The following is a 20,910-nucleotide window of genomic DNA, read 5'->3' on the forward strand; positions in this document are numbered from 1 at the left end:
TATGGATACATACTACCACAGGGAATGAACCTCAAAAATTATGCTGTTGAAGAAGCCAGGTATAAGAGACCCTGTATTTACATTTCTATTTATATAAAATGTTCAAAAGAGAAATATAAAGTTGAATAGAAGTTGCCTAGGGCTAGGGGAGAAAAGGGGCAATAAACATAAATAGAAGAAATGTTTGGGGGATGAAAATACTTTAAACTGGATTGTGATGATTTTTACTCCAAATTCACTAAAAATAATTTAATTTTACGCTTAAAACAGGTGAATTTTAAGAAATGTAAATTAGAATTCAATAAAGTTGATAGAAGGACTAATACAAAACAGGGCCACAACATTTGTTGAATTAAAAAATAAATATGCTCCTTACTTAGAAATGGGCTTCCCTGGTAGCTCAGCTGGTAAAGAATCTACCTGCAATGCAGGAGACTCTGGTTCAATTGCTGGGTTGGGAAGATCTACTGGAGAAGGGATAGGCTACCCGCTCCAGTATTCTTGCGTTCCTTCGTGGCTCAGATGGTAAAGAATCCGCCTACTACCACTGTTGTCTTCCCTGTAGCTCAAACAGTGAAGAATCTGCCTGCAATGCAGGAGACCCACCTTTGATCCTTGGGTCAGAAAGATACACTAGAGAAGGGAATGGCAATCCACTCCAGTATTCTTGCCTGGAGAATCCCATGGACAGAAGAGCCTGGTGAGCTACAGCCTGTGGAATTGCAAAAAGTCGAACATGACTTAGCAACAACCACTACCACTATCCACTCTGGTATTCTGGCCTGGAACATTCCAAGGACTGTATAGACCATGGATTCACAAAGAGTTGGACATGACTGAACGATTTTCAGTTTACTCAATAATGATAACAACCTCAAAAGAAAGAATACATGAAGTGATTTGACGTATGGAATGTGTATGGCTATACACCCAATGTTGCATAAAAAAAGAAATTTACTTTATGTAATAATATGCACATATGTGTAAGTGCATATGGGTGTGTATGAGGAGGTTTGTATGTAAGCCTTGACACAATCTCAGGAAATTTATAATGTATAAGGTATTAGACCATAAAATATACAAGTGATGTTTTTAGATGTGGTTGTAAATTAGGAAGAAACAAGTGAAGATTCCATTACCACAGTGTATGCTACAGAGAAGAGTTTTACCCATGCACTATTGCAAGTACTTCGGAGAAGGCAATGGCACCCTACTCCAGTACTCCTGCCTGGAAAATCCCATGGACGGAGGAGCCTGGAAGGCTACAGTCTATGGGGTCGCTGAGGGTCGGACACGACTGAGCGACTTCACTTTCACTTTTCACTTTCATGCATTGGAGAAGGACATGGCAACCCATTCCAGTGTTCTTGCCTGGAGAATCCCAGGGACGGGGGAGCCTGGTGGGCTGCTGTCTGTGGGTTCACACAGAGTTGGACACGACTGAAGTGACTTGGCAGCAGCATTGCAAGTACTGTCATTATGGTTTGAAGGATAAAAATGTAAGGAGTAAGGGCTTCTGTAGTCTTAGTGAAGTAGTCAAATGACCAGAAAGCTGCTTGGATTTGATGGTCTACTGAAGACACGAGTACATGAGGCTTCTGCAAAGACTCAGTACTCTATGTCTCAGCGCCTGATGACCATTCAAAATAATTATTTCTGATAATAATGGAAAACAACATATGTATATAGCATTCTGAAGCCATTCATGCAACAGAGTGGCAAAAATGAAAAGATGGAAAACTGAAATTTTGAAAGGTGCTATTTATAAAGTAGCATCTATGAAAGAAGTTCTGTATGAGGTTTAAAATAGAGTCTGGGGTTTTAAAAGTTATTTGCAATAATGGAAGCTTGCTTTGTAAATTAAGCCTTGGCATTACATCCTTTCATTGAAAAGGTTCAATCTTGGTTTTTCCATTTTAGAAATGGTTCCAGGTCTCATCATTTCCTCCATGAGAGGAAACAATTGGACTGAGTTACTATGTTCCAATTTATGAATATTAGACATGGCTTTTTTCCTGAGTACCTTTAGAGTCAGCTAACAGTCACTGCTTTAAACAGATTTATGGAAGCAAGCAGCAGGTTCATGAGGAGAAAAAGTGCTCTGAGAACAAATGGTCAGGCTCCTGTCCACGGCTGCCTGTCTGGTGTGAGATCGTAGTAGTTGAAACGGTTTTGTATCTTCTACTGTTATACATTATTAAAAATAAAAACAGTACTCAGAGAAAAACAAATGAACACAAGTTTTATTTCAGTTGTTTTTAGAAAGAAGCAGCATTGCTGAAAGAAAGAAGACTACTTCACGTTATCTGAAATATTTAGGCTTTCTTAACTGACTGATTTCCCTGGTCACACTCCCCTTCAATAAAACTTGCAGAACGATGTTAGTAGTAATAAATTGGTCAAGGATATTAAAATGTTCTTTTCTTCTCATTCGGATCCAAAAGGCTATCAGCCAAAGTGTATTAATTGGGTATTTGCTTTCCAAATTATTTACATATCTGCCAAAAGTGCTTTTGAAATTTTTGGCATGGGTTACTCTGGATAAAAAGAAATATGAGCTGTAAAATAATAAAATAAACTGGAAAATAGCAGCTAAGTGTGTTTGATTTCTTTATGAACAGCCAATACCTCTATTATTCAAAGTAATTTGAATCCTTTAAAAATGATATGTGTAGAGTACAGAGAATAAAACAACCATGAGAAACCTAATCATAACAATATTCCTCATGTTCAAAATTTGCTATAAGAAGGGACCATTTGTTGTTCACATAGAGGAGAGTATAGTTATAGGTGGATGAAATGGAGCTCATTATTAGGTGATTTAATTTTTTAGAAATCACATGGCATAAAACTAAACGAAAACATCAGAGAAATGTGCTAATATGCATGGGTAAATGAGCTCTTTAGAGATGAGTATAAACAGAACATTTATTAAAGTACTTCTGAAAATTACATAGTGCTTAGAGAAAAGTCTTACAGAAACATCTGTAAGGAAAATAGTTCTGGCTAGTATTCAAAGTGGCAAGAGTTCTTGGTGTGTATCTACCTATGCTTCTCCCACCTCATTCTATTCATTCTTATATAATAAACACTTACAGCATAAAAGGTTCCTTATTTCATACTTATCTAAGATATTTTTCACCTGCTGACTTTAAAACTTTGGAGCCACTTGACTTAAATTGTCAAACAGTCCAATGCAGTGTGAGTTCATACTCGCCACTTCAGTGAGGAGAGCCTGTCTTGAGTTCAAATTTTTACCATCCCTGGAATAGTCCTAAATTGTATAGAAGCCAGTTTGTGAACTATCACTTTAGAAGGGCAACAAACATTGGTAGGAGGGGAAATGCTGAAGAAGAGGGTTTACATTCCTAATTTGAAGTAGAATTTCAGCTCATTACATGGCTTCTACATTTCAGCTTGAGGTCTGATGTTGATCTATGATTCTTTTTTTTTTTTAACCACACTATGACAAATGTGGAGAATAATAATATAGTGATGTTTTAGATAAATTTTAGACTAATGTGAGTGACTGTTATTTCTTAACATATACAAACACACAAACATGCAACTATATATGTATATGTGTATACACGTGGGCTTTCCTGGTGGCTCAGTGATAAAGAATCAACCTGCCAATGCAGGAGATGCGAGAGACGCCAGTTCAATCCCTGGGTCAGGAGGAACCCCTTGAAGAGGAAATGGCAACCCGCCGCAGTATTCTTGCCTGGAAAATTCCATGGACAGTAAAGCCTGGCAGAGTGCAGTCCATGGGGTCACAAAGAGTTGGACATGACTGAGTTCACTCAGACATAGGTGTGTGTGTGTGTGTGTGTATATCTATAACTTTATATATATATGTGTGTATATATATTCATAAATAGACATCTCCATCTCCAATGTATTAAAAATGGCTAAAATTCTCCTTTTTAATGAAATCATGGTATATGCTAAATAGTTGCTTAGAGTAGTGAATGATTAGATGATTGATTGATTGATTTTAGCATCCTGATCTGAAAAAATTAAAGATACCAACCCTAAGAAGCTCCAAATGTATGAGGCAGGAGTCCAGGTCCCACAGCCAGACCCCCACACATTCCCCCAAATCCAATCCTCCGCATCAGCCCCTTCCCAGCTGCCCCTTCACCAACCTGCCTCGCTAGACCTCCACCCAATGAGGAGAGTCCTTCAAGAGGAGAGCCTGAGATCAGAGGCCCAGCACTGGAAAGTCGTGGAAGGGAGCTTTTCAGATAGGAAGCAGCCCTCAGAGGACAGGGATGAAGGCCTCAGCAAAGAGCTTCCACTTTACCACTGAGTCAACTGGGGGTTTGATCCCTTGTAACCCTTGAGGTGCCTGTTATTCTCATGTTTTCGCTACAGACCTTCACTCCAACCTTTGATTCCAAATCTGATGAATTTCAAAGCAGCTACCTTTTAATCAATCATGCTGTAGTATGAATTTGAGTCACCATTATCTCTCAGGTTTCCTTCAAGCTAAGAAGTAAAAGCAAACAAATATTTTTCATCCGTCTAAAGTCCTCTAGGTATGAACAAATGTGTTACTTGTAAGGAAGTTGGTCAGTTCTTATCACTGTCTAAAACCCCAGGCCACATCCCTATAGAGGAAGTGATTTCTCGCCCAAAGAACTAGAGAAATGAAAATAATGTGCCACCGTCTCTTTTTCCCTCTAATATCCAATTCATTGATTCATTACAGACTATTCTTCTCTCTAATATTCAATGTTTATGCATCAAAATAATTTACATTCAGCTCTACAGCTGCATGGAACATCAATCAAGGGTTTCATGTAATTAAAAGGGAATAATTACATAGGAAGATAATTTCTTTTTAATGTGCTTCATATGAAAGTTCCAGCAGCTCCAGGTTCTTAGCTTTGTTTCTTTAGCCTCAGATCTCCCTCACTCAAAAATGACTTCCAACCATTGTAATTCCCCCCAGCTTCTGGAACACCTTTCTTCCTGCTCACATCGATAGAGATATCTGGAGGATTCCTACTATTTTCCGTGTCACATTTCACCAGTTTTGGTTAGATCAGTCTAAACTAGCAGTCAACTGCTGCCTACCAGGGATGAGGAGCTGTTAGAAACTGTCATTAAATTCTACATGGAAGAAAGTGACAAAAGTTACCTTAAATTTGTCTGAGTTTCTGAAATTTCAATTATGATATATCAGAGAGTTTGTGGCTGTAACAGCCATTATATCTTAGAATTGCTGGGTCATTTTATGTTTTTTAAATTAATTGTCCGATGCAGGATACAGCATGCTTGGGGCTGGTGCATGGGGATGACCCAGAGAGATGTTATGGGAAGGAAGGTGGGAGGGGGGGTTCATGTTCGGGAATGCATGTACGCCCATGGTGAATTCATGTCAATGTATGGCAAAACCAATACAGTATTGTAAAGTAAATAAAGTAAAAATAAAAATTTTTTAAAAAGAGCTAAAAAAATACAAATAAAAAATAAATTAATTAATTAACTATTGGATAAAATTTATTGGATAATTTTATTGGATACATTACTGGATAATTTAAAATAAAAAATTATTTTGTAAATTAATTTTTATAGTCACTTTACAATGTTGTGCTCATTTCTACTGTATAGCAGAATGAGTCAGCCATACATATGAATATACCCTCTCCCTTTTGGACTTCCTTCCCATTCAGGTTGGAGAGAACAAGTATATGGATTCCAAGAGGGAAAGTAGGGGTGGGAGGAATTGGGAGATTAAGATTGACACATATGTTATTGATATATTTATAAAATAGATAACTAATGAGAACATACTGTATAGCACTGGGAACTCTACATAAGAATTGTTGCATCTCAGATGGTAATGCATCTGCCTACAACGCGGGAGACCTGGGTTCGATCCCTGAGTTGGGAAGATCTCCTGGAGAAGGAAATGGCAACCCACTCCAGTATTCTTGCCTAGAAAATCCCATGGACAGAGGAACCTGGTAGGCTACAGTCCATGGGGTCGCAAAGAGTTGGACACGACTGAGCAACATTTACTTTTACTATGAAAAAGTAGTGTTTGTTTTTACCTAGCACCAAGTGAAATTCTTAGAAAAATATGACCTTCTCAATACAATATGGTAGCAGAAGAAATGTAATGTGAGGGTTTGTGATTCTTGGATACAAGCTATCATCAGAGGTCCTGAAGGACGTGTTCATTTTTAATGAAGTTGAAATGAAATTTGTTTATAGAATGATACCATAACAGTTCAGAATTCTTATACAGGACTCTATTCTTTTTCTCAACCTTCCCAAGGAATATGGAAAAAAAGAAGTTTTGACTCAGCCTTTGATGTATAGTCGCTCAGTCACGTCAGATTCTTTGTGACCCTATGGAGTATAGCCCACTAGGCCCCTCTGTCCATTGGATTCTCAACCGAGGGATTAAACCCAGGTCTCCCATATTGCAGGCAGGCTGTTTACTGTCTGAGCCACCAGGGAAGCTTGATGTATAAGGAGGCACATTTTTCATTAACTTTGTTTTCTACCTGTTGATAGAGACATTGAAATCCTGTCAAATGGTGTATTCATCTGTTTTTTATGTAGTTATAAAGTGCTTGCTTTGCCAATAGATGGCCCGCATAAAGGTATAGGGAAAATTAAAAAAAAAAAAAAGAGAGAGATTATCTTTGTGGTCTTTTCCACCAAGGATAATGTGCTATCAACCCTTTACCTGAATTTGCCACATGTTTATTTTAAAATTATTTTAAAAAATCATTGAGTGTACAATTTGTCAATCTGAATTTTATGGAATTCAGACTACCTGTATATAAGATATCCTGATAGATGGACTCCTCACAATTTTTCTCTATGGAAGATCTTTCTTCTGTTAGATTCTCATTGGCAGTTCAAGACTCTCACAGTGCTATAACATGCATTAGTGATATGCATTACATTTTACTGATATGAAATCCAGAGGATAATTCTGAGCTGGTCATTTACCTTGTTCTGTGTAGCATAATATTTCACTGGGGGTTATCATAGTTTCAGATTCATAAATGTAGCGCCTGAAAAAAGGACTTGGTTGCTAGTGTATTGTTGGAAAAGTGATCAGAGGAAGTGGGTGAGAGAATTAGGGAAGTTAGGTGGGAAAGAAGAAAAAGCCAATAAATGTGCTTACTGGGTATGCAACACACAAGCGCTTGACTCTGTAGGAACTTTCGGAGAAATTACACAGTTATCTGTTCCATCCGAAGTATGGAAACTGGAGCATTTGTCTACTGGCTTCACCACTCTTCATAAGTTGAAAATTGTCCTCACAGCACTAACCCTACCTCCCACACTCTCCTTTTTGGGTTGCAGCCACTGAAGGATTGTGAGCTTTGATCTTCAAAGAAAGTCCTGAGGCAGAGAAGCAGGGAACTACAGAGCATGCTAGAGATGAGGTGGCCTGGCACGTTCAGAATCACCCACCTGCAGCTGTGGCTAAAGCGAGAGGTGACCAGGAGAGTGTCTGATCTGAGGCACAAAAAGCCTCTGTCTCAATGACCAAATGGATTTATCAGAGTATTAAACTTACAGCTAAAAATCAAAATATTAGAGACTTCTCTAATAGAGTCGATGTTGTAGATATGTGCATGTCAAACAAAGCCTCTGTACTTATACAATTTCCATTTAAAATGGGAACCACTTTTCATGTGAAATGACAGCATGCTTTTATAGCTACATACTAAGAAGTTTTATTTACTAAGATTGTGGGCAATCCTGCTATAAGGTACAGATAAAGATCTTTACATTAACGATGAAATGGCAAAACCAATACAATATTGTAAAGTAAAATAATAATAATAATAAATTTTTAAAAATTAGAAGGAAATATTGTTTACCACATGTCCAATTTTTTTCTTTCTTTTGAATGTTCTACAAAGATTTAGGTGGAATTTGATTCTGTCCAAATTCAATTTGCTTATTCTTTCATCCCAAATGGAGTGATGTCAGGAAAAAACATAAAGCACTGTTCATTTAATATGGATGAACTGAAGTGCTGTAGCTGCTGTGTCCGTGATGAATGGGAGAGAACAGGATATCCTGGAAATATGTGGTGGCTATCATCCACACAGGCACACAGGCATGAGCACGTTGTTCTTTAGGCCTTCCCTCTGGCAGATGAAATGGGGGTACATGCAGTGTTGGAAATGTGTTTTTCAGTATCTGTGCCTACTGTAACGGGAAGAAAATCAAATTTTGTTTACCCATCTTGTCTGTATGTAACGCCAATGCAGCTGCAAGTCTTGAATTTGTTTATTCTGAAGTTTGAGAGGAAGAGAGTGTCTAGACAAAAGAATGGCTTGTTAGCTTCTTGCCACTGTCAGTCAAACGCAGCGTGTTCTTCGTGCCATGGAGCTGCTGTTAGGTGTGTGCTCTTCAGATTACACCGAGGCTGTTAAAGTCGTAGATATAGCCGGCTCACTCAATGAGAAAAATACTAGACATTCTGTCTTACAATAAGAAAGCAAAGAACAAGAACAGTTACAGCTTTAAACATTTGAGAATGAGGATCAAATTCTATTTTTTCCTTTTCTCTTCCTGGCACGAACACCAGGGTGTAGATAAGTCCAAGAAAAATACAAAACATCCAAATATTATGAACATAAGTCATGCTGGTCTCAAAATCCCTACAAGATACATCATACATAAAAGTTGGCTCACATGTCTTTGAAATGAAAAGTAAAATGTTAAACAGCTTTGCATATTCTATGAAAAAGATTACTCAGAGATACTGCCTATTATTTAAACAAAAATAATTTGGCCATTTTGTTATTTTAAAGTAGAAGTGGGAGGTTTCCTGAAGTTTACTCTTCTGGTTTTGATGGCTGAGCTTTTTTTTAAAAATAGATTTAGAATTATAGTGTTATATTCAAATAGTTTTATTAGGAATAGCATTGTGAAAACAAAACTGCTTTATGAATTCTGGACAACAGTTTTCCTCAAAAATAACTTTGTTCCATGTAACATTTACCATAGTAAATTCTGAATAGTATTTGTTTTTTTTCTTTTTCATAGAATAAGCTCTGTTTGTGGCTTCCGCATGTTGTTTTTTAATTGAAGAATAATTGTTTTACAATATTGTGTTGGTTTCTGCCATAATCAACATGAATCAGTCATAGGTGTACATATGTCCCCTCCCTCTTGAACATCCCTCTCAACTCCCACCCCAATCCCACCCCCAGGTTGTCACAGAGTACCAGTTTGAGCTCCCTGAGTCATAGAGCAAATTCAGAATTGTCTGTTTTTATATTTTATCCATTTAAAAGTTTCTCCATATGGCAGTGAATATAGGCAATATAACATTTCTTCCACTGTTCATGTTGGGTCTCTGAGCTGGTTTTAGGAAGATGTTTCTCTAGTCATCTAAAAGAAAACTTGTTAGTTGCTCACTCATGGCTGACTCTTTGCAACTCCATGGACTGTAGCCTGCCAGGCTTCTCTGGCCATGGGATTTTCCAGACAAAGAATGCTGCGGTGGGTTGCCATTTTCTTCTCCAGAGGATCTCCCAACCCTGGAATTGAACCCAGGTCTCCCAAATTACAGGCAGACTCTTTACCATCTGAGCCACCAGGGAAGCCCTGTGGGGGAGAAGGTTCAAAAGGGAGGGGATATATGTGTATCTATGGCTGATTCATGTTGAGGTTTGACAGAAAACAAAATTCTGTAAAGAAATTATCCTTCAATTAAAAAGTAAGTTAATTAAAAAAAACTTAATGCTGTTTAAATATATGGTTAACAAATTCATATCTAAGAATCTCTTTGGAAGAGTGGTATAAGGAGGGTGGTAAAATCAGCAGAAATTAATGTATAATAGAAAGGGGAATATGTAATTCCTCTCAAGGTTAATGTGACTGAAAAGATTTGTGAATAGGAGGGGAGAGGAGAGTGTCTCTCCCCAAGGGAAGCTGTTTGTGCCAGAGATGGTCTGACAGACTGCTGTGAATTCTGTACCTAGAAATCTTTGTGGCACCACCTCCAAAATATATGCTGGATTTATCCACTTCCCTTCATATCGACTTGCCTTCTCTAGAGTGCAGGCTACTCTGACCACTTCCACGAACTATTAAAATTGTCTCACACCTCTATTCAGACAACCCTGCAGTTTTGACAGCCAACATGTGCTTTTAAAAATTATAGTACTTATGTGTTGAAAAGGCTCAAGTCAGTAAGGTACAAGTGAAAGAATGCTCGAGGTTGTTGGTTTTTTTTTTTTCCTTTTTTAAAAATAATATTTTTTAATTGAAGGATAATTGCTTTACAGTATTGTGTTGGTTTCTGCCAAACATCAACATGAATCAGCCATAAGTATATCTATATCCCCTCCCTCTTGAAACTCCATCCCACCTCCCTCCCCACCCCACCACTCTAGGTTTTTGTCACAGAGCCATGGCTTGAGTTTCCTGAGTCATACAGCAAATTCCCATCAGCAATCTATTTTAGTTTTCTTTCTCCTTTTCAAACAAAGACGTACATACACAGAGCTCATGCCAAGGCAACTAGCTCTAGGTTCTTCTTTTAAAGAGCTCTTTTAGCTGTGTCTTGAAACAATTTTAGGTCGGGTTCCATTTTTGGTCATTTAGATGATATAATGTCATTTCTAATCACAAGGATTATTAAGTTTGATAATTAAAATGGCCAGAAATTTCTCAAAACAGTGCTTAAAATTCAGGCCTCTTTTCTCTCTCAACCTGGGTTTTCTTCATGCTATAGGAAGCGGCACAGGACATGCGGCATCTTCTCTGTCTCATCTCTGTGGCTCTGCTTCCTCTCTGCTCCTGTCCCATCCCGACCCAGTCTGTCCTGGGATACTCCCAGATCTGGAAAAAGGAAAGAAAGGGAAGCAATGAGCAGGAGAGGTCAGGGCTCACTGCTCTCAGGGCAGGACTTAGATCTCACACTCTTTAATATAGCCCTTTCATTCAGAAATGTCCCCACTGAGAAATTCTAATTACAAATCCTCTGACCTGCATAACTTACTTTTCCTTTCATTAGTTACCTAAGAACAGAAACCTTTAAGACCTAGGCAACTAAGATCTAGGTTGCTCAGGCCCTATGGATTGCACCTTTCTGTTAGTGTCTTATCACCCTTCTAGCTTAATAGGCAACATCAAGCTGGTTTACTGTCCTAAGAAATAATCACACATATGTTGCCCTGACATCTCTAGAAGGAAGGGACAATGTTTGTTAACTTAGAAGCCTCAGACTGTTAACAACTTTTCAGCTTCAGATTTTTTCATCACTGTACCCCCAGAAACAAGGGATCCTAGTCAATCTTTCTGCTTGTTTCCTTATATCCCATCTTATCTGACTTTAGTACAAGGAAAAATGACTCTTCACAGAGTGTCACAGAGTCCAAGGAACACTTTTTCTCTTCTGGTCTTTTCAACATTAATCCTTTTTTTTTTTTTCCTTAGAAGAGTGTTTGCTTATGAGAAATACAATGGTTTTCAATGATATCCTTCCAGTTCCCAAACAAGTGGACCAATGCCTAACTTTGTCATGAGGAGATACTTGGCACATATTGTGTTGTTCTTGACTTTCAAGACTTGAGTCAAACTGTATGGCATTTTACTATCCTGGTAAACATAGAAATCATATGCTTCTCGGCTTAAAAATTCCATTAAGAGAAATCAATTAACATTAGTTTTGCTTGTGAGTAAGAAAAGCTCAAAATACCTCACCTAAATAAGACAGAGTTTTATTTTTATCTCAGAAAACAGTAGAATGGTAAGGGGATCCCAGCTGATATGATGACTCTGCCCTCTAGATCATCAGGAACCTAGCTTATTATATCTTAATATAAAGCAGATACAATAAGAAGCTCACTACAGGCGATTGATGCCTGTTTTAGCTCTAGTCATTATATCCACATTTCAGCCAGCAGGAAAGAAAGAGACACTGAGGCAAAAAGCAAGAGGAGGCACATGGCATTTGAATTTTAGGAAGTTTATTTACCAGTTTATGCATCTGCTTGTACTCCATTGGTTCAAACTTCTCTGGGTGTATTTAGCTACAGGGGAGGCTGATAAATGTATCTCCTTGGCCCACCTTTGTGTGGTTATGTATTCAATCACTATGGAAGTGTATAGTGCATGGATAGGTGATAATTACGGGTCTCTTCCCAGCTTCCAATAGGAGTTACAATGAAATCTAATTCCCTAATAAGGCTTACAGCATAGTAGATTACCTGGTACCTGGCTGCCTTGTCAGCCTCATGAGACTTTTCCCCTTATCACTGCATTTCAGCCATATACAACTACTCCTTGTTTTCGGAACTTTCTAGGCTCACTTCTTTTCTTTTTTTTTTTTTTTACGTCTTTTAAAATTTAAATTTATTTATTTTAATTGGAGGCTAATTACTTTACAATATTGTATTGGTTCTGCCACACATCGACATGAGGCTCATTTCTTATTCTCACTTTGGCACTTGTGCTTCTTCCAACCTAGTACTTTCCTCAAATCTTCTAATTGATACCTGTATCCATGCATCCTCAATAATGTTTTCTGCAATTATTCTAAGTCAGGAAGTGACTCTCTCCCCATTGCTATCATCACTCTTTAATATAACCGATCGTCAGCAGAGACGATATGCCACTGTCTGAAATTGTTTGGTTATTTATTATGTTTCCCCACAGTAGTACTATAACTGCAGAGGATGCTGTCTCATTTCTTCACCACTGAATCTTCAGTCCCTACGACTGTGCCAGACATGTAGTAGGTACTTGATAGTTACTGAATTAATGCATGACTATATTAATACTTTTTTCAAATGCAAGTACCTGCAAATGTAGGTGGTTGTATCCAAACGATTTTATAAAGCTTTTCACGGTGATGATGTAGTTGTTGTTCATATTCACCCATTCTCCCCAAAAAAGCCTTTCCTTACCAGGTTATTTTTTAACTAGGGCAACCCTAATATTTGTTAAAATGATGCAAAAATAATATAGAATAGTTTTCAAGGAATAAAAACTGCTATAATTTACTTTCTTTAAGAAAAGTAGGCTATATCACCCTGGGAACTTGCAGTGATTCTAATTTCCTACTTATCTTTTCTAACAGTATATGAACCTCAGAGTTAATATCCCCATTTAGATAAACCATAGAGAATTTAAATGTCCTATTTTCTTCCATATTAAATTGTAATATTTCAAATATAAGTTTAGTTTTATCCTGTTACTTACAATAGGTAAATATGGCTCACAGATAGTTATTCTTAACAATTTAAGTAATGATGTCTTATTATTATTAAAAATAGAATTTATTTCTTATAGAAACTCCTAATGTCAAGGAGATTGCCTGGATATATCTCTTAACAGTCCTAAGGTATTGCTTGTCTTTCTTTCCAGTAGTCCTTCACATACTCTTAGAACCAGTGCTAATTATGATCTGCCATTGCCATATTTTGAGGTTTGGGCAAGAAGCAATGCATTTTTAATTGCATGTCATTTTCCTAATTTGCTATGTGATTATTTTTTAAACACTGTTGCTGTTTTTCTTTTCTTCTCTTTATTTCTTTCTTTTTTTTCTTTTTTTTGCAATTGAATGGTACAAACAGTCTTTTCTACACCACTATCGACTCAGTCTTTTACTCCCCAGAACTGCAATTGCACATTGATTTGTTGAGCAAGATTTCTTTCACTTTTTCTCCTTTTAATGAGTTTACACAATGGGCAGTATTAACGTTTATTTTCTAAAATTAAGTGTTACATATGTGTGTTTTATAGACTTTATTGAAGAATAATTTCTAATTAAATCATCTGATCATCTCAATGTATGTAACTTTTATATAAATCTAAAATCAGTGTGTATATAATATATACTTGCAACATCTATTCAAAGCAGTAGCATGATGAAACCTACTTTACTGTGCTTAATTCACATATTCTGCCATTTGGTCTCTTTCTTTCCAAATGGATTACATAAAACTTTCTGGACAGAATTGATGCTTTTATTTTTCTTTACCTCTAGGAATTATGTGTGAGCTCAGTAGTGTCCAAATCTTTGCGACCCCACAGACTTTGGCCCACCAGGCTCCTCTGTCCATGGAGTTTTTCAGGCAAGAATATTGGAGCGGGTTGCCATTTCCTATTCCCGGGGATCTTCCCAACCCAGGGATCAAACACACGTCTCTTGTGTCTCCTACATTGGTAGGCGGATTCTTTGCCACTGCACCACCTGAGAAGTCCACCTCTAATAATTACGTCATATGTATTCTCTTTATCCTTGCCTTGCCTTTTTTCTGTGTCTCTGCTACTTAGAACTAATCTGTACCTGTTGTTGTTGTTCAGTCCCTTGGCCATGTCCAGCTCTTTGCTACCCCATGTACTGCAGCACGCTAGGTTTTCCTTCCTTCACCGTCTCCTGGAGCTTGCTCAAACTCATGTCCGTTGAGGCAGTGATGCCATCAACCATCTCATCCTCTGTCATCCCCTTCTTCTTCGGCCTTCAATCTTTCCCAGAATCAGGGTCTTTTCTGAAGAGTCACCTCTTAGCATCAGGTGGCCAAAGTATTGGAGCTTCAGCATCAGTCCTTCCAGTGAAGTGAATAGCTTCTTATTTTCTCTAATAGGATGTAGTTTCTTCTACTGTACTGCCTTAGCCTTTTGCACTTTATTTTAACCTATTTTTTTTTAACCTCAAATAGTACATTTGTGAAAGTAAGTGTATATGTATATAAATAATTTTTTGGACATTATCTTAATGTACTGATCTTTTTCTACTCATGTGTCTTGATATTATATTGTAATATTTGGTGTGCAGAAACCTTGTTTTGTTATCTGTTTATCTGGTAAAAGGCCAAATAACTTTACTTGCCTTCCGTAAAATTTTGGTTGCACTCATCTAAATATATATGAAACCTGTTTTCCATGAACTACTTCATTGCCTGAAAAAGTATTGTCTAAATCATTTCCATGTGACCATCCTAGTTAAATCAGTTTCTTCCTCTCTTCCCCCTTCCTTTTTATCACATTACCCTAGTTATTATTCATCAAAGCAGGTAACTGTAACTATTAATATATACATTTTGAAAGTTAATATAGTGTGAATATATGTGAATAAGGTAAAAAATAAAATACTTTGTATTTTTAAGCATAATATTTATTACCTGTTTCGTGACTGAGGATACCAAGAAGCTTAGTCAAATGAAGAAAAAATATATAAGGTGGTTCTTCTGATAAAGGAAATAGGGAAACCACTGTTGGTATATCCTTAAGGAAGAATATGATATCAGAAGGGCTGAAATCTGGAGAAAACAACTGCTATTAGGAGTCTAACCAATAATATTAATTATGTTCCAACATCAGGGGAAAAATAGCATAAAAATGTTATATTTCAAAGTCTACAGACATGGAGCTGATGAGTATAAGAGAATTTTGTCAGCAGACAGAGGAACTGTCAGACTTCCCTGGTGACTCAGACGGTAAAGAATCAATCCACTTGCAATGCAGTAGACCTGGGTTCGATTCCTGGGTCAGGATCATACCCTGAAGGAGGGAATGGCTACCCACTCCAGTATTAATGTCTGGAAAATTCCATGGACAGAGGAGCCTGGAGGGCTGCAGCCCATAGGGTGGCAAGAATTGGACAGGACTAAAGCAACTTAGCATGCAGAGGAACTGTCAGATAGGGCTACCAGATACTTAGCACCATGATATTCATGAAGTAATCTAGACATTAACTCAATTATGATAAATTAAATAAGGAAACTGTTACCATTCCTAAGACAAAAGCTAAGAATTAAGCTTTCAGGTACAAGCTGAATTTTAATTTAACAGACTAGATTAACAGATTAATAGTATAAAAGTCACAAAGGACTAGTTACAGAGAACTCAAAATCGGTCTAAAACACCTAATCTCACGTGCCTGAGATTAAAATAGATTCTATTGACCTAAAAAATGAGAGCTAAAGGGGACAAAGGCAATCCATTTTGAAAACAGGCAAAGGCTGAAATAATTAAAATATATTTATTAAAATCTGTGGTTGCACATTGATTGAATCATGAAATATTCAATAATATAAATATATTTCCTAAGTATATAATGAAACAAATTAGTATAAACTCTACATAATTTTAAAACATTGTCTTGGCTCCTTATGGATTTTCCCATGTCTTAGTATCACTTGATTTTAACCTGAGTATATTTAAAAGTTTAAATAGTTTTAACTAAAAAGAACTGTACCATAACAGCAAGTGAAAAATCTGTTAGAGGTATGATTAAAAATAGCTGTGGAAATAAATGCAAATAAAATAAAAATGCAATGATATCATGACATTTTTGCTGTATCCATTTGCTTGTCAACATCTGAGCCCTACTGTTGCTCTGTTAAGGGGATTAGCATGTGCTTAGAAGGATACTAATGAGTTTCCCCATTATTTAATCAGAAAGATTAAAAGTCAGTTATTTCCAAGCTCTGTGGTTCCAAGTTATTTAAGTACAGCGACTCTGCCTCCCCTCAGATCTTCTCCAGAATCACCAGAACCCACTTTTGGCAAGATGTTAATGGAACCAAGATGCCTCAATGCATGCAAATTTTAATCACTCTGTGTTCAAGGAGAAATGAATAACAGACAAAGAAAGAAATCCTAACCACAATTTTCTACTCAACATTTTTGTTTTAAACATTAGCCAGATTCTTTCCAATAATTGATATTTAGGCTTATTTTCTTTAACTATAGCACAGAAACTCATATATCAGTAAATATATTTAAATATTTGGGTTGTTCAAGTTTGAGTAACAAGATTATGCTTATAGATTTTTTTTTTCTACGAATCTCTCTCTCCCCCTTTCTCATACTTATTCACTCTGACTAAAGCATGAATTCTGACTTCTCTCTTCTTAATCATATATAGTTAAAAATCTGAATTACATACATGCATATTTAAAAATAAAAATGTCAGTTTTAAAATAGTATATTAGTATATTATATGCTACACATATTATTGATGCTTAATGTTGTCTAAACAGAAATCTAGCATCTATGCACAATTATTTTGCAAAATGTTCTACAAAGTTGAAAGTTTGAAGAGTGAATAGTAACATCTAATTCTGAGATATATTGACTCAATGTCATGAAAACGTGGGGAAATAATTATACTCTTTGAGACAGAAAGTTTAGAAATCACTTTTATTAGTCTCTCACTTTCTATTAAATTTAACCTGGAGCTATTTTTCAGCGTTAGTTGGGAAACTCAGCTTTCATCATTTATCAAAAGTCTTTCTTTGGAGATGTAAATAAATTATTTCCAATTGGAATGAGGCTCATCTTTTCTATGGAAGGCACCTGTCTATGGCAACAAGACTAAGCCCACCACTTCATTATTCACATGGCAGATGGCAGATGACAATGACCTTTAGTCATTTTGTCCAGTGAGAGATTAAAGTTAGCTCATAAATTGCCAATCTGTTGAGCCATCTGGTCTTTCATGGTGGATTTTTTAAAGTAATTCACAAGGCTTAGGAAAATAATTTATTGACCACCTATGTACTATAGATTAAATGCTGTCAAACAATGATAACCTGTAAACATTTGGGGTTGTACAATAGGAGAATGAATACTCTGTAAATGCTCCATATGAAATGTGTGCAGTGTATCTTGTACCTGCATGCTTTTAGAGTATATAAATTTCTTTTACTTTAGATGTTTTGACATCTCATGTGTTTTCTCTTATAGAAGTGAGGTATGGTAGAGTAGAAATATGCTCAATATGAACTCAAATAGTGAAGATTTTTCCTTAGAATTATCCATGAAGTTCTCTAAAACAATTTTTTGCCACACTGACAAGTTGATAATTCACATTTTTCCAACAGGTAGGTGTTATGTCATTATTCTTGTATTTTAGAAGAGGAATTGGAATAATTTCACCAAATTTAAGACTCCGTGTTTAACTTCGTTACGTGACAAAATATTAGAATAAGACCTCAATCTGACTTTAATTTCAATCAGGGAATTTCTGTCATTCCATAATGTAATATGAGGGGCTCAGAAAAGGGGATCGTCAGTATAGTTGCAGTAATTGTGAAAGCTTGGGGAATTTTATGGCTGTAAACACCCAAAATTGGTGTTCATTTTTGTGGAATTTAGAGAATATCTCAATTAACCTCTTTGCAATGAAAACTAATGTGTATATCAATTATACTTAGTATACATAGATTTCAAGCTTTTTTAATACTACAATCCTTGATAATTTCTAAAATTAATGTAATTAGCAATTGTCATCTGAAAGTGAATGTAATTATTATACAAAGAAATAGCTAACTCTTTCCCAAGCCAACTGCCTCCTTGGCAAGAAGTTAATAGGAGTTATTTATTTGTATATTTCAAATGTATCATTACTACTAATATTGTTTTATAAAATAGGGATCATTCTAGGAACAATCCACATTTTTTTTTCTTTTTTTCCCCTTTCCTTTTTTGTTTCATTTTTATCCCAGTTCCATGACTGCTAAATTGGTGATGGTCTCTGACTTTCGGGAGCTTGCCAGATAAGAGAAGTGTAAGTATGGTACTTGACTTCTGTATTCCTGGCAGTCCACTCTTCACTGTGATTATAGAAGTCTAAGATTCCATCCATCTGTCTCCGGGCTGCAGGGTGGATGTTGCATTTGCCACTGCTAAAGAGTGAAGACAGTGGGAAACAATAATAAGTGTACAACATCTAGAACAGAAGGTTAAGTAAGACTATAAAATGTTACTTTATAAAAATTGTGCATGTTTGGAAATACTCTAACTTTATTCTAATAGTTATTTTCCCCCTCGCCCTGTGTGTAAGGCAGCAGGGTGTCCTGAACTTGTCAGGTGACTTTCACCTTCATGTTTCATATGCACACCTACCACATTAGCTATCATGTATTTCCTGTCTTCCTCTGAATTGACTTGTTTGAAGCCTGGAGATTCTAATGTACACTTTATTAGAACACAGGAGACTAACATCATAACCCACTAATACAGCAAAAGCATATGGAAAGAATGGAAATACAAACATTTATACAGATATTGTTGTCTACCAAAAGCTCTATCCTGAGGTGTTCTGTTTCTTAACAGGAAAAATGAATTGCCTGACCCTCCTTTTTCTTATTTTAACATTGAAAACAGCATTACTTTATAAAGAAGCAGTGAGGGCTGAGTAAAGATGTGTGTAAAAGTCATCCTGTAGCTAGAATGTACAGTTTCTGCAACAATCCATAGTTATTATAATTGTTGAAGGAATAGCGTCAAATGAAAATATGAAGCTCCTAGTCAAGGTGTGCAGACTTAGTGTACTGCCTAAGAAATTTATTTGTATTCTTGTTTTCTTTTAAAGTGTTTATGACATGTTTAAATGTTTATGATGTTTATGACTATTATGACGTGTTTATGGTTCTTTGACATAATTTTTCTTCTACTTAGATTAGTTTTTATTCTTCGATTACTTGTGGACCCAACTAAATTATTTTATGAATTGACATCAGTTTTAATAAAACAAAATACATTTTTAATAAAGTTACATTTTCCCAAGATAACCTCAATGTTAACTGCCATCCCACTTGTTCTTCTTATACTGTGATGGTGACATTTAGAACTGGGCAGATTTTTGTGACTGTTTGCACCACTGGAATACAGTGGGAGAGATGCGAGGTGTCATCTCATGGCAGGTCATAAAAGGCCAAGCAGGTGCTATGTTGATTCAGCAGACATGCTTGCTGGAGCCTTTAGCTGCCGAGTGAGGAGTCTGATGGCAAGTGGGCTACCATGCAGAAAAAGTCCAAACCAGCCCCCATAGACAGACTGCATGGAGCAGCCCTGAGCAGACGTGAAGAGAAAGGGGCCTGCACAGACTCCAGATCCTCCATATTCCCCTTCACTGTCTCAACTCTGGCCCCCATCTGGCTGCTACCATGTGAGAGACCCCAAACTAAAGAGCTCAGTCAGGCACTTACTGCAGAAACCGTGAGCAAAAACAAAATTCCTGCAGAGACCATGAGCAAAAACAAAATGTTTTTCATTGTTTTAAGTCTCTAAATTTTGCAGTCATATGTTTGTCGTAGGACCATAACTAATTAGCTTCCCTCATGGCTCAGATGGTAAAAGCATCTGCTTGCAATGCAGGAGAGCCGGGTTTGATCCCTGGGTGGGGAAGATCCTCTGGAGAAGGAAATGGCAACCCACTCCAGTACTTTTGCCTGGAAAATTCTATGGATGAAGGAGCCTGATGGGCTACAGTCCATGAGGTCGCAAAGAGTCGGACACAACTGAGCAACTTCAGTTTCATAACTAATTATAACAAAATCCAACATGATAGAATTCTTGACATTTTTATGCAAACAGCCATATACTACAAATACTTCTTTCTAAAATGGTAGTAGGCTACTCTTCTGTCTAGAAACCATTATTTCCTCAACTGTTACCTTCTAGTAATCCTAGGACCTGTTGTATTGTCCTGAGGGGGGCTTTTGGGGCAGTTTTTTGGTATAAATGTTTTTTTTTTTTTTTCATTAATAAAATCCATGAAGTCCAAGTAATTTTAAGTAGACACTTTAAAATAATTCTAAATTACATATTATCTGTTTTTTAAAGTTGAGTTCAATTTTTTTTGATTGAAAGTCCACATTAATAAAAATAAATCAGAAAATGCTAACATTGAAAGAAGCTAATAAGGAAAATCCATACAGTCTTGAAGAAAGACTTCTAATCTCTAGAGGATATTTGGATTATTCTCATTTTTCTTTTGTATTTGCCCAGAGAAGAAGAAAAGTTAGCAACAATAAATCACATATTTTTAAAGGAAAAATATTTTAGGGAAAAGCAATTAATTAAAAAATATTTTGAAGTATTTTTGAATAGCTATGAAACTATTCCCATAATACTACCAAAGGATAAATATTAGAAGAAATAAGAAGAATGACT

Source organism: Capricornis sumatraensis, chromosome 17, assembly GCF_032405125.1.
Source record: "Capricornis sumatraensis isolate serow.1 chromosome 17, serow.2, whole genome shotgun sequence".
Taxonomy (NCBI): domain Eukaryota; kingdom Metazoa; phylum Chordata; class Mammalia; order Artiodactyla; family Bovidae; genus Capricornis; species Capricornis sumatraensis.